We start from the raw sequence: 12,439 nt of genomic DNA, 5'->3' as shown, positions 1-12,439 counted from the left end.
ACACACACACAAGCACACACACACACGCACACACACGCACACACACACAAGCACACACACACACACACACACACACTCGTGTACTTTCTTAGCTCAAGGCTGGCATTTCTGCTCTGATGCATCACCTCTGTTCATCTACTGAGACGTATTTAAGAGAGCAGCATCAAGCGCTGTTCATCAAGGTGGGGAGCGTGTGTTTGTGTTCCTCATCTCCAGGACATCAGACAGTGGCGTGTGAATGTGCAAAGGCCATGCTGTGTGTGTCAATGTCTGTTTTTTTATATGCATCCCACTGCTTTAACACGAAGCTCCAGCTCGGAGAGCATCACACACAGACACACACACACACACACTGAGCTCTCGCTGTGACCCGTCAGCCTCATAAACACACTGCATTTCTGAGTCCCATGAGCTCTTCCCATGCATACAGTGCGCTGCTCTCTCACACGTGACTGACTGCTCCTCACCATCATGTGAGCTCTAAGTAGGGCACGAGCTTTAGTGCGCACCATATGCCGCGTCTGCACTCCCCGCCGTCAAACTGAGGCTCATCTAAACAATGACGGATTGCTGTGGGGCCCCGCGGCTCTGTGGAGGCCCCTCTCTGTGGTGACTGCGAGATGCATCCTAATGTCAAAATGACGTGGAATTGCGCTGCCTTCAACGCAAATGAGAAGCTCGCACCGAACAAAACATGGCAGTAGCCTCCGCTCTTAAAACAAAGCTTCCACAAGAGGGCTTTCACGGTAATTACATCGATTTTTTTTGGGGTAGCACTTTAGTACAGGGACCAATTCTCACTATTAACTAGTTGCTTATTAGCATGCCTATAATTAACATATTGGCTGTTTATTAATACTTATAAAGCACATATTCTGCATGACCATATCCCTAATCCTGCCCAATACCTAAATTTAGCAACTACCTTACTAACTATTAATAAGCAGCAAATTAGGAGTTTATTGAGGGAAAAGCATAGTTAATGGTTTGTAGTGAGAATTGGACCTTAAAATAAAGTGACTTTTTTTTTTTTTTTTTTTTTACATTTTAATAATCTAAAAAAACTTTTTCCACTATAAAGTACCTCTTGTGCAATGGGCCATTTTCATGCATGTTAAAGGTTCTTTGTGGAACCATCAATGCCAATAAAAAAACAAGATATATTGATAAACAGAAAACCCAAAAAAGTACATCTGAATTCAAAATAATGAAAATTATTCATTTCTATCACTTGGTATCACAATATCACTAAATGTTTGTTGCATACAGCAAATGTGAAAGTCGATCGATTAACACCTGTTTTTGATAAACTGTTCCATACATCACGCCTTTACACGTAAAATTAAAAAGACTTGCAAAATCAATTATCATAATTCACTACAGACCTCCTCGGTGATCTACAGATTATAGATATATTACAGATCAGTGTTTCTACCATTGTTTTTAATCGACACACCCCTTCCAACATCACCACTCCTGCATCATCTACAATTAGTTTCCCACTTGTAAATACGACTTTACTCTTAATTATGATATTTCAATTCCACTTGAAGCACAGATTACACCACATATAGGAACTGTGATGTGAAATGACAAGCACACACCATGCACAACATGCATACTCTACCAGAGGAGCTCTTCCACAACACTTCTCCTCATTTAAAGCTACAGTTCTCTTTCTACAGCCTGGTGCACCTTCATTACAGACTGAGAGCTGAGCTGATCTGATCATGATCCTAACCCTAATTCTAAATGGTATTCCAGTGGGTTTGCTGACGCACAGTCACTCTCCCTCAGCCAGACCCCAGTCAGCGCAGGAAATCACGCTAATCATGCGAGCTCAAGCATCATCCACACACACTCGCAGATCCCTGATCCCACACACTTACTGAGCTTATCCTCCGGTCGGGAGAGAGGGAAGCAGCACAGCTGCCCCATCACACCTGCCTTTGTCTGGCCTCTCTGTCCTCAAGCGCAGGAGCAGCAGAACAATCCAGCCATGAGCGTGCGACTGTCTCTTGCTCCACTGCGATTATGCAAGCGTGTGTGTGTGTGTGTGTGTGTGTGTGTGTGTTTGGAGGGGCTGGTGGGAGATTGGCCGACTGTAGCTCCGCCTCCATCCTCATGCCAGTTTGAATAATTGCTCTGGAATGGACAGCGCTTTATTGCTCTGTCTCTGTGTGTGTGTGTGTGTGTGTGTGTGTGTGTTTGAGCTCAGTGAACTAACACAGCTTTAAACATACATCTGGCTGCTGCTCACACACTCATAATCCAAAGAGATTTCTGTGCAAATAAAAACAGCCATGTGTGTGTGTGTGTGTGCGCGCGCGCTCGCTTGATTAATCAGTTTAATCTGACATCAAATGCTCTGACAATTAAATGACCTCATATTACACTTGACAGTGACTATAAGCCATTACATTACTAATTACACTACCAGACAAAATAACGACTAATTCTACAGTAAATAGAGACAATCCAGTGACTTTTGTTTTTATGTAGCCTACAGCTAGTTACAAATATTACAACCTACCCCAAGTCAACACTCTAACCTTAACAAAAAATAATAATAATAATAATAATAAAAAAAAATGTTCGGCATTGTAAAAAAAAAGTTATTTTATCCCTTTATATATATATATATATATATATATATTCTTATAAATGTATAATATTTTGCTTTAAAATAATGTTTTATCGTATTTATTATTATAGCTGTCGTCACTTTGAGAAGTACATTCTGCTGTACAAAAGTAATATATTTCTGTCATAATTTCTTCACGTAAAACAGAACATTTATTTTGGCAGTTTATGGTGAAAGTCTTTGAGTATCAGTGTGTTTTTATCAAATGAAATGGTGAAATGCTGAAGTGACTCATATAGTGAGAAGCAGACGAGCGTCAAGTGTTTCATTATGTTCAGTGGAGCAAACTGAGACACACAACATGCAGACTTCACATTTTACACACTAAGTGTCATACAGCCCTACTTTTGAGTTTGATTTATTTATTCCAAAATTTGCCAAATTCCATGATATTTCGTGTTATACAGTAAATCCCATTTTTATGACTGGATTCTGTTTCATCGCTGAAATCATAGGGACCTAGTTTTGTCAGATTTAGTTCACTTCTGGGTACAATTTTGTCCCAAAAATAAGTCTAAGTAGGTGCACACACACACACACACGGGCTGGACACAGTTTCCAGCAAACGTATCCTCTTCCTTCCTTTACTTATCATTGTGTCCAGGCAGAATGGTGTTGCTTATTGTATTACAGTAATAAAAATCCAATGACAATCACCACTGAGAACCATCAGAATGAAATTAGAAACCAACATCTGGACACAAGTTTTTGTGCAAAATGTGCGTCATTGTCATGAAAAACTTCACCTCAATTTCTTCCTCGTCTCAGCTGATCGTTCACAGTCACTGTAGGCTACAGTAAGCCATTAGCAGACTGATTCTGACTCAAAATATCCATCTGTTTAGATGCAGAAAACACATACTAATTCACAGAATGCTAACCTAAAAATCATCATTAACTAACCCCTCATGTAGAAGATATTTTGAGAAAACTGTTCTTTCAATGGAAGTCAATGGTCACCAGAATTCTTCAAATGATCTTCTTTTGTGTTTGGGATGATGTGAGGGTGAGTAACTGATGACAGAATGATCATTTTTGGGTGAGCACTTTAATGCTGTTCATGCAAAATACAATTTCCACAATGGTCTTCTGATTCTAAAGTGAATTGTGACATGAGATTCACTGTAAGTAGCCACACAGAGCTCACATGTGTCCTCCCAGAGCTTCTTCAGCCCTGTCCATCCCACAGCTCCTCTGAAATCAGCTTCGATTAGCCTGTAATCTGGCAGCATTAGAGCCGCTCGTCTGAGGCTGGACACAATGTGAGACGTGTCTCTGCTGCTGCTTACGCTGTTTTAAAGTAGCAGACAGAGATACTCTGTCATCAGTTAAATGCCACACGCTGCTGACTCACGCTATTACTAATGCCACAAGTGCTACATAAAGAGCCCACAGTTCAAACTTTATGAAGCCAAAGTCCACACTAAGAGGCCACTGCAGCAACACACTCGATAAGACTCCTCTTTATAACAGTTCAGCTGGTTTCACACTGTTCCAGGGTTATTATAGTCCGGATAGTTTTTATTTTCTTGATATTTTAGTCACCGATTTCAGCTCAGATTCAGAAAGATTTTCTTTTGAATAAATACTTCTTAATTGGTTTTTACTGCTTTGAAAATGAATGATTATTGTCAGCAGTTTATTGAGTTCAGAACGCTGACAGTCACAGATTAAGATAACACTTTATTTTAAGCTCTAACTCTCACTATGCATATAATTAACGCACTGGCTGTTTATTAGTACTTACAAAGCACATATTAATGTCATATTCTGCATGAGCATATGATAGATCCCTAAATCCACAGCATACCTAAACTTAACAAGTATCTTCCTAACTCATAGTTAATAGTGAGAATTGGTCCCGAAACCAAAGTGTGACCCAGATTAATTTAATCAGACCACAGAAGAGACTGTATTTGGCATGCAGTTTAGTTTTAAACTAACTACCTTTTTTTTTTTTTTGTAATTTGTTAAACCAGTTGGTTTTCCTCCAAATTGTGAGATATAATCTCGGAATTCTGAGAAAACAGTCAGAATTATAAATATCAAGTAAAAATGACCTTTTATTCCATGGCTTCCATAGACTGCTACTTTAAAACAGTTATTTTCTGCCACCAGATAGGCTCCGCCCACAAAAACAGTCATCGCTGTTTGCAGACACGAAATTGGTCTACACGCACATCTCAGATGTGGATTTCAGACATCTAGCAAACTCCTTTCAAATTATGACCTCACTTTCACCACATTTGTGACCCTGGAGCACAAAACCAGTCATAAGGGTCAATTTTGCAAAATTGAGGTTTATACATCATATAAAAGCTGAATAAATAAGCTTTCCATTGATGTATGGTTTGTTAGGATAGGACAATATTTGGCCGAGATACAACTATTTGAAAATAAAGACAAAAAAAAACAGAAACTGGCGTATGTTGTTCAGCTGATACAGCTTACTGTAAAAAGATGTTTACATGCCATTCATCATTTCATAACAGCATCACTCAACACCATCAGTCAATCCTTCTGGACCACATCATTTTAACCTCATGAAGGACAAACCGGTGTAATTCCCAGACTGTCACTAAACCTGCGTCTGCCTCATCAGTCAAACAGAGACAAACTCAGTTCATTCTTACAGTCTGAACAATACAGTAACATCTTCACTAATGCTGACACTGTTCTAGGCCGAGATGAAGCAGACCCCAGCGTCGCCTGAGGTGCCTTACTTTTGACTGCAAGTGCCCTATGAAGTGGACTGAACAGATCTGAAAGGAGCGCAAATGTTCAGTGTGAAGGTCACTGAGAGAACATCAGAGGGAAATTTACCCACCAGTCATTGCTCATCCCTCCAGCACTAAAGATATTTGACTCAGATAAACAGAGTGTAAATGATTTGAGGCTCGGGTGTGGTTTGTACGAGGCTGTTTGCTCGGATAAAGTGTGTGAGATGAGACAGTTACAGTACAACAATCATGATTATGTTTAAACAAGACAAAGCACATATCTGTTACACTGTAGGTGTTTTTACACACCCTGCTGGAAAAAACAACAACTTAAACACAGCTAAAGCACAGCAGTTACAACTGTACGCTTTGACACTAGCAGCTGAAGTGGGTCTACGCCACGGTTGTTTATACTTAATTAAAACAAACAAAAAAAAAAAACTCAAATAAAACATAAAAAAGCTTCAGTTAAAATTACAGCTAGTTGCCACAGCAACAGTTCTCGTTATATATGGTTTAACTTGATACTAAAATAACTAAAAATTAAATAAAAATAAATAGACATACATAAAAAAAAACTAAAACTACTAAAAAGGACAAAAACACACAACAAAATTAAATTAAAGCTTAAAATGAAAACAGAAAAAAATATAACAGTATCTTGATAATACTACAATAACACTGGTCTGAGCAGGCATAGTTTATCCCAGATTTTCTACATTGAATTTTGATCAGGCACAGAGCAGCCTTAACTCAGCTGTGTCTATAATGTAACCAAACTATGTTTAGTTTCATATTAAGCATCGCAACAGATATTTAGACATTCAGTTTAGCACACTTTCAAACATGACTATTTATATGAAATGAGTTCATAAATGCACTCGGATGAGCTATATACACATGTATATTAACTGACAGTATGGTCATTTATACTGTATGCACTTACAGAATTACATCATTATACTCCTCTAGTATGCATGACTTGAGTGCTTGAAGCCTTTGCAGTGTGTGCGAACAAACACATTTTTTGTCGAGTAAGTGACACTCTGTGCTTAGGGAGCAGTGAACACTACGCAGTGATGCTGTCATTGAGTTCCTCTGCTTTCTCCTGAGCTTTTTCTCCTGTATCTAACACAAACGTTGGTTAGTTTTCTGCCACAGCCACCTCTGGTCTGCTCAGAGAGACGTATAGGCGACGCCCTCTTCTGGAGACGGGGCGGGAATATGCAGCTCATTTGCATTTAAAGTGATACACACCAAAACAGCTCTTTTTTTAGACAAACCCCCCAAAATGACATTTTCCAGCTGTTGTAATAAATGATCTGTGGCGTATTTTGAGCTGAAACTTCACAGACACATTCTGGGGACACCCAAGACCAATATTACATCTTGTAAAAAGGGGCATAATAGATGTCCTTTAAAATAACTTTTCTGTGTGAATATCTGTTAAAATGTAATGTATTTCTGTGATACGCAGCTGTATTTTCAGCATCATTACTCCAGTCTTCAGTGTCACATGATCTCCAGAAATCATTCTGATATGCTGATCTGCTGCTCAAGAAACATTTATTATTATTATTATTATTATCAATATTTAAAACAGTTGAGTACATTTTTCTTTGATGAACAGAAAGATCCAAAGATCAGCATTTATCTGAAATAAAAAGCTTTTATAACATTATACACTCTGCCATTCAAAAGCTAGGAGGTTTTTTTTTATTTTATTTATTTTAATTTGATTTAATTTTATTATTTTTAGGGGAAAGAAATTATAGAAATGAACACTTTTATTTAGAATGGATGCTTTAAATTTAGATTAGATTAGATTGAACTTTATTGTCATTGTGCAGAGTACAAGCACATTACTTGTATTGATGATACAGACATTTATAATGTTACGAAATATTTCTATTTCTGATAAATGCTGTTCTTCCGAACGTTCTATTCATCAAAGAAACCTGAAAATTCTACTCAGCTGTTTTCAACATCATCATAATATTACAAAATATTTAGCAGCGAATCAGAATATTAGAGTGATTTCTGAAGATCATGTGACTGGAGTAAAGATGCTAAAATTCAGCTTTGAAATCACAGGAATAAATTATGTTTTATAATATATTCAAATAGAAAGCATACCTAAACTTAACAAGTATCTTCCTAACTCATAGTTAATAGTGAGAATTGGTCCCGAAACCAAAGTGTGACCCAGATTAATTTAATCAGACCACAGAAGAGACTGTATTTGGCATGCAGTTTAGTTTTAAACTAACTACCTTTTTTTTTTTTTTGTAATTTGTTAAACCAGTTGGTTTTCCTCCAAATTGTGAGATATAATCTCGGAATTCTGAGAAAACAGTCAGAATTATAAATATCAAGTAAAAATGACCTTTTATTCCATGGCTTCCATAGACTGCTACTTTAAAACAGTTATTTTCTGCCACCAGATAGGCTCCGCCCACAAAAACAGTCATCGCTGTTTGCAGACACGAAATTGGTCTACACGCACATCTCAGATGTGGATTTCAGACATCTAGCAAACTCCTTTCAAATTATGACCTCACTTTCACCACATTTGTGACCCTGGAGCACAAAACCAGTCATAAGGGTCAATTTTGCAAAATTGAGGTTTATACATCATCTAAAAGCTGAATAAATAAGCTTTCCATTGATGTATGGTTTGTTAGGATAGGACAATATTTGGCCGAGATACAACTATTTGAAAATAAAGACAAAAAAAAACAGAAACTGGCGTATGTTGTTCAGCTGATACAGCTTACTGTAAAAAGATGTTTACATGCCATTCATCATTTCATAACAGCATCACTCAACACCATCAGTCAATCCTTCTGGACCACATCATTTTAACCTCATGAAGGACAAACCGGTGTAATTCCCAGACTGTCACTAAACCTGCGTCTGCCTCATCAGTCAAACAGAGACAAACTCAGTTCATTCTTACAGTCTGAACAATACAGTAACATCTTCACTAATGCTGACACTGTTCTAGGCCGAGATGAAGCAGACCCCAGCGTCGCCTGAGGTGCCTTACTTTTGACTGCAAGTGCCCTATGAAGTGGACTGAACAGATCTGAAAGGAGCGCAAATGTTCAGTGTGAAGGTCACTGAGAGAACATCAGAGGGAAATTTACCCACCAGTCATTGCTCATCCCTCCAGCACTAAAGATATTTGACTCAGATAAACAGAGTGTAAATGATTTGAGGCTCGGGTGTGGTTTGTACGAGGCTGTTTGCTCGGATAAAGTGTGTGAGATGAGACAGTTACAGTACAACAATCATGATTATGTTTAAACAAGACAAAGCACATATCTGTTACACTGTAGGTGTTTTTACACACCCTGCTGGAAAAAACAACAACTTAAACACAGCTAAAGCACAGCAGTTACAACTGTACGCTTTGACACTAGCAGCTGAAGTGGGTCTACGCCACGGTTGTTTATACTTAATTAAAACAAACAAAAAAAAAAAACTCAAATAAAACATAAAAAAGCTTCAGTTAAAATTACAGCTAGTTGCCACAGCAACAGTTCTCGTTATATATGGTTTAACTTGATACTAAAATAACTAAAAATTAAATAAAAATAAATAGACATACATAAAAAAAAACTAAAACTACTAAAAAGGACAAAAACACACAACAAAATTAAATTAAAGCTTAAAATGAAAACAGAAAAAAATATAACAGTATCTTGATAATACTACAATAACACTGGTCTGAGCAGGCATAGTTTATCCCAGATTTTCTACATTGAATTTTGATCAGGCACAGAGCAGCCTTAACTCAGCTGTGTCTATAATGTAACCAAACTATGTTTAGTTTCATATTAAGCATCGCAACAGATATTTAGACATTCAGTTTAGCACACTTTCAAACATGACTATTTATATGAAATGAGTTCATAAATGCACTCGGATGAGCTATATACACATGTATATTAACTGACAGTATGGTCATTTATACTGTATGCACTTACAGAATTACATCATTATACTCCTCTAGTATGCATGACTTGAGTGCTTGAAGCCTTTGCAGTGTGTGCGAACAAACACATTTTTTGTCGAGTAAGTGACACTCTGTGCTTAGGGAGCAGTGAACACTACGCAGTGATGCTGTCATTGAGTTCCTCTGCTTTCTCCTGAGCTTTTTCTCCTGTATCTAACACAAACGTTGGTTAGTTTTCTGCCACAGCCACCTCTGGTCTGCTCAGAGAGACGTATAGGCGACGCCCTCTTCTGGAGACGGGGCGGGAATATGCAGCTCATTTGCATTTAAAGTGATACACACCAAAACAGCTCTTTTTTTAGACAAACCCCCCAAAATGACATTTTCCAGCTGTTGTAATAAATGATCTGTGGCGTATTTTGAGCTGAAACTTCACAGACACATTCTGGGGACACCCAAGACCAATATTACATCTTGTAAAAAGGGGCATAATAGATGTCCTTTAAAATAACTTTTCTGTGTGAATATCTGTTAAAATGTAATGTATTTCTGTGATACGCAGCTGTATTTTCAGCATCATTACTCCAGTCTTCAGTGTCACATGATCTCCAGAAATCATTCTGATATGCTGATCTGCTGCTCAAGAAACATTTATTATTATTATTATTATTATCAATATTTAAAACAGTTGAGTACATTTTTCTTTGATGAACAGAAAGATCCAAAGATCAGCATTTATCTGAAATAAAAAGCTTTTATAACATTATACACTCTGCCATTCAAAAGCTAGGAGGTTTTTTTTTATTTTATTTATTTTAATTTGATTTAATTTTATTATTTTTAGGGGAAAGAAATTATAGAAATGAACACTTTTATTTAGAATGGATGCTTTAAATTTAGATTAGATTAGATTGAACTTTATTGTCATTGTGCAGAGTACAAGCACATTACTTGTATTGATGATACAGACATTTATAATGTTACGAAATATTTCTATTTCTGATAAATGCTGTTCTTCCGAACGTTCTATTCATCAAAGAAACCTGAAAATTCTACTCAGCTGTTTTCAACATCATCATAATATTACAAAATATTTAGCAGCGAATCAGAATATTAGAGTGATTTCTGAAGATCATGTGACTGGAGTAAAGATGCTAAAATTCAGCTTTGAAATCACAGGAATAAATTATGTTTTATAATATATTCAAATAGAAAGCAGTTATTTTAAATAGTACAAATATTTCTAAATGTTACTGTTTTTGCTGTATTTCTGATCAAATAAATGCAGGCTTGGTGAGCAGAAGAGAATTCTTTAAAAAACATACTGTTCAAAAACTTTTGACTGGTAGAGTATGTTTATAATTATTTTCATTATCAATTAGAATTGATTTTGTTGATTAGTTCCAAAGGAAGCCACCATGATAAATCACCAGAGTTACACTGCCACAAATATGACTGCTATTTGCCTTGACGACAAATCCAAAAGGAAAGCTGATATTTATGTCAGAAAGGTAATTAGTAGTAAATATTCAGTCTCCTCCACTAATCAGTTCATAAAACATGAGACGTAAATAAACATACACACATTCAAGTGTTTACATGCTTAATTAGTTGCTATATTGATCAGATTATTTCAGGTCTGCAGAACTCCTTTCAATCCATTCAGATCAACTGAAGGCTTTTCAGCCCACCTGAAACATCGATCCATTATAGATGGATTATTTTTAAATGCATTTCAAAGTAGCTATTTTTGTACAGACAGCAAATCCACTATCTACTACAGAAAACATCTATTTTTTTGTGTTCCCTAAAGATTTTGACCTCAGTGGAAATGAATTAACCCACCTAAACAAAAGCAAAAATCACAATGTGTCTTTGAGAGACAGACACTGACTGACCTCAATGACCACTAACCATGCCAAACAACGCCATTCTGTCAGATGTCAGTGGTGCTGATAGCAAATGGTCACAGCTCTACTGATATTTGGCACAAACTCATATCAGAATGATGCAAGAGACAAAGACTGACGGTACAGAATAGTGTACAAAAACCAAGACCAGTTCAAAGAACAGCACAGAGGGTTTGAGACGAGTAACAGAGAATCAACACTGACCTCTAGTGTCACCATGTGTGATATCACACAAACCCTTCCCAATAGGATGAACTGAAGGGAACAAAATAAGCCCAAATGTGACCCTGGAGCACAAAAGCAGTCATAAGTCGCTGGGGTATATTTGTAGCAATAGCCAACAATACATTGTATGGGTCACAATTATACATTTTTCTTTTATGCCAAAAATCATTAGGATATTAAGTAAAGATCATGTTCCGTGAAGATATTTTGTACATTTCCTACCGTAAATATATCAAAACGTAATTTTTGATTAGTAATATGCATTGCTAAGGACTTCATTTGAACAGCTTTAAAGATGATTTTCTCAATATTTAGATTTTTTTGCACCCTCAGATTCCAGATTTTCAAATAGTTGTATCTCGGCCAAATATTACAAACCATACATCAATGGAAAGCTTATTTATTCAGCTGTCAGATGATGTATAAATCTCAATTTTTAAAAATTGACCCTTATGACTGGTTTTGTGCTCCAGGGTCATATATGATCTCTAAATCTAGAGGCCTAGAGAGAACTCGATGGGATTTAGCAACAGGGGCGCAACTACACATTTGATGAAGGGTATGCAAGATCAGTATCAGCGCCCCCTGGATTCTAGTAGCCCCTATAACATTAACTCCTGCAGAAAACTTTCTGCAAGTCAGTGACCAAAAGCCCATTCACTAGCTTGTGCATGGAAGGATACAAGGATACAAGTGAAAAAAAAGCGGAAAAAGTTGGGGAGTAGGGGGGAGTGTGTCACATAGCATCTCCTGATGGCGGACCGCAGACGGTAGAAAAGACATTTTTTTAATTCATTTTTATTTTTAAACACATGTAATATTGCTCACTTTTTAGTTAGGTAATTTGAATACACACACACACACACACACACACACATATATTCATTTGCCTCAAAATTATTCATATTTTTGCACATTTTTATATAAAATGAGAACACTAAGTAAAATTTACTTTAAAGAACATCTGTATTTTTTATTT

At 36.8% G+C, this 12,439-nt stretch overlaps 1 protein-coding gene across 1 annotated transcript in view; it reads right to left on the bottom strand.

Moving 5' to 3' along the window:
• LOC107697482 (A-kinase anchor protein 7-like) overlaps positions 1-12,439 on the bottom strand; it is a 30,987-nt gene that overhangs the window by 5,303 nt on the left and 13,245 nt on the right. The window lies entirely within an intron of this gene.

This window comes from Sinocyclocheilus anshuiensis, unplaced genomic scaffold, assembly GCF_001515605.1.
Source record: "Sinocyclocheilus anshuiensis isolate Anshui unplaced genomic scaffold, SAMN03320099.WGS_v1.1 scaffold1452, whole genome shotgun sequence".
NCBI classification, from domain to species: Eukaryota; Metazoa; Chordata; class Actinopteri; order Cypriniformes; family Cyprinidae; genus Sinocyclocheilus; species Sinocyclocheilus anshuiensis.
This window is presented reverse-complemented; position numbering and strand designations above follow the sequence as displayed.